Raw genomic sequence first — 3,437 nt, forward strand, 5'->3', positions numbered from 1 at the left:
TCAAATTCCTGTAGTAATAAGATCCATTGGAGTAGCCTTGGTTTCGCTTCCTTCTTCGTCAGCAAATACCTCAAATCCTCAATCCCGAAATATTTGGAAATTTTCTTTTTTATCTCTGTCGCTGGAGCAGGCTCTTAGGCTGCTCCGGTTGACTGTTCTGCGCGAAAGACTCCAATTTCATACTTTTTTCTCATCTTTTCCTCTAGCTGGTCCATTTCCCATCCAATGCAACTCTAGACCTATTATGACTCGAAAAGAACTAAAAACACTCGATAAAACCTTGAAAACTATTAGTAAGACATACATATAATGTGCCAAAAACATAATATATTAGTATCCAAACCAATTCTCTTAAGTTTTTCCATATATCACAACTCGTGATGTTACGGGTCTCCTAACCTTTTGGACGATACTTCCAAAATTCTTGGATTTTGGATATAGACTAGAGGCATTCTACTGCAATATCTCACAAGATCAATGATCCATTTCATTGGTGATATATTGACACCTATGGTGGATGTGGATTTCAATGAAAATTCAACTAGGGTGGATTTCTTCTGGGATCGAGTGCTTTGAAATATCAGTAACCCTTGCGATTTCCGAGAAATTTTCATTTTGGGGTGAATGAGAATACGCCTCAGATCCTTTTGCCAACGATGTAGTATGCTTAGGCAAAGGATTGTCCTCTTTGGGGATTTAGTTAGGATGATGATCCACACACGCAGTCTCTGATAATGAAGATGATGATAATGATGATGGAAATGATTCATATTTACCTATTAGGGAAGAAACTCTTCCTCACACAACAAAGCAAGTCATTGACGCCATCATTGATCAAATACGGGTTTGGAAGGGTCGGTTGCAACAGAAGAGGAAATTACCACATAACAGAGGATGCTCTTGAAAGGTAAAGATATTGATATTGATTACATTGACATAATTGTTGCATATGAAAGGCAAAGGGCTTTGAATAAGCGTAAGAGGGATGAGATGGATGAAGCTCTGCAAAGTCTACCACATCCATTCCAAGGGATGGTCCTGAATCCCGATGGCAAGAAGAACTGCCAAGAGGAGTCTTCCAGTTCGAGATCACCAATTCCAGACTCCCACCAAGGCCCTGGAAGTTCCAATTTGCTATCTTCATGGGGCATGTGGACTGCTGGCTGAACCGCGAGTCAAAGAAATATGTCATTCTGTTTCCCCTGATATTTTCTTCATTTTTGAAAGTATAGTAGTTGTATTGAGTGTGTGACTTAGTTGTTGTCTTAGAATTTGATAATATTTTCTCAGTTCCTTCTGTTGGTAGGAGTGGTGGCTTATCTTTATTTGGGAACAAGGAGGTTTATGTCAGCAATTTTTTTTGGGATTTGTTTTGGGATGTAAGAATGTTAAGGTTGAAGTGAAATCTGATGATATGGTTTTCTACTTATTTTGTATTTATGGTGATCCAAACCTTAAGTATCACCATGTGTTGTTGAAAAGAATAGAAAGAATGGTAACCACAAGACAAGGCCTTTGGATCTAGTAGGTGATTTCAATGAAATTCTCTCTAACCATGAAAAGAAAGGAGGTCGGCTCCATGATGAAAAATATTTTCAGGATTTTTGAAACATGTACATTTCATGTAACTCACTGACTTACAACACAAAAGGGATCTCATGGGTGGGGAAACGATATAAGCATACAATCCGATCATGTTTAGATCGTGTCATTGTTAATGGTGATTGGGAAACGGCTTTTCCAAACACTGAATCAGAGTTCCTCAAGTTGTATGGGTCAGATCACCGACCTGTTATTAAGACAATATACTCTACACGTTCTAAGAGAAGAAAGATGTTTCATTTTGACAAACTTCTACTGCATTGTGATGATTTCTGGGATAATGTGGCTAAAGGATGGAATGAATCGAGACCTGCAGGTGTGAGGGGGTATCACTACACGAATTAAGGATTGTCGTAAATCCCTAGCTTTTTGTAAAAGAAATTTGAATCTCAATTCCTCCAGACGCGTTGAAGAGCTGAAGAGTGTGTTGGATCAGGCCATAAGTTCTCTGAATACCACTCCGGACAGGATTACATATTTAAAGAAAGAACTTGCCCAAGCTTATAAAGCAGATGACACTTACTGGTTTTTAAAAAAGGAAATACATGCTCAACGTTTGTGATCGTAATAGAAAATTCTATCATTCTATTACAAAGACTAGATATGTTAGAAATAGTATTACTATAATCAAATATCATGAAAGTACGGTATACAAAGGTGATACTGCTGGTAGTCATGCTGAAAATTTCTACAGTATTATGTATATATTATATTGTACTTATTCATCTGATGAGATTTGTGAGAGTTTTGAGTCAATAGTTACACCTGCCATGAATGATGCTTTGACACGGGGGATTACAGAAAATGACGGGCTCACAGCCCGTTTCTACCAGAGCTATTGGTGTTGGGATTTATTGGTACTGATATCATCTCTGAAGTTAGGTGTGTAACATCCCGGGCCCGGCCCAAAAGGAAACTCAAGTCCAGGAGGCCCAAGGAGAAGAAACCCTAGACATAACCCCTCCCATTGCTTATAAAAGGAGAAGTTTCCCTAGGGTTCAGCCACAAGAGAGACAGCAAGCGAAGCCCTGCCTGAGCAGAACCCCGCCGCCGCCTCCGCCTCAAGCCGCCGCCGCTCCATCTCCGGCGAAGCCAGCCGCCAGCCGCCCGCGAAGCCCTAGCCGCCGCAACCGAGCTCCTAGCCGCCGCCTCCTTGATTCAGTTTCGTGCAAGCAACTGAGATCTGAACCCTAAAGGTAAAACTAAGATCTCTAGCTCTAAGTCATTGGAAAATGACAGATTCTAAACCCATCTCTCTCTTGTGTGAATCCGATTCTCAAATCAGATCTCGAGAAGTGACTGTTCCCCAAACCTAGATCCAGATCTACTTCTGCAAAAAGCTAAGGTGAGGACTTGGCTGTGAACTTGCCTCATGTTGAGTAACCAATGGGACTTAGTCCTTTGTTAATCAGTTCTAGATATTGTGTGTATGTGTGATGTGATATGTGATTGATCTTGTCTAGACGATAGTACGTGTTGAAGTGATAAGAACGTAGGCATGTTAGGGTGGTCAAGAATATGATGATAAGGTGTTGAGACGTGTTGTGAATGATAAGTGAAAGATGTAAGAATAAGTACGAATAAGGGATCATATAGAGAGTCTAAGGAAAGTATGTGGGGTAGTAGTCCACGCTAGGTATCCATAGGAGATGTGGCCAATCCACAAGAATATGGGGTAGAAGCCTTGTTGGGGCTACTCACTGATGAAAAGGACGAAAAGATGAAAAGGATGTGCATTGTAGGGTCTTTAGTTCATGTCGGGTAGTATGGGTTTCTGTGTAATAGATCTTATTAGCTCATGACTTGTGATTGTTTGCTCTTCCTGAGTTGAGCTC

The 3,437-nt window shown here is 40.5% G+C and overlaps 1 long non-coding RNA gene across 1 annotated transcript in view; it reads left to right on the top strand.

Moving 5' to 3' along the window:
* The first annotated feature begins 2,541 nt into the window (after positions 1-2,541).
* LOC106300632 overlaps positions 2,542-3,437 on the top strand; it is a 6,353-nt gene continuing 5,457 nt past the window's right edge. Inside the window, exons 1-2 of the long non-coding RNA XR_001262047.1 lie at positions 2,542-2,798; positions 2,888-2,947. This is a non-coding gene — a long non-coding RNA (uncharacterized LOC106300632). The remainder of the gene's footprint in view (positions 2,799-2,887; positions 2,948-3,437) is intronic.

This window comes from Brassica oleracea, chromosome C1 (assembly GCF_000695525.1).
Source record: "Brassica oleracea var. oleracea cultivar TO1000 chromosome C1, BOL, whole genome shotgun sequence".
NCBI classification, from domain to species: Eukaryota; Viridiplantae; Streptophyta; class Magnoliopsida; order Brassicales; family Brassicaceae; genus Brassica; species Brassica oleracea.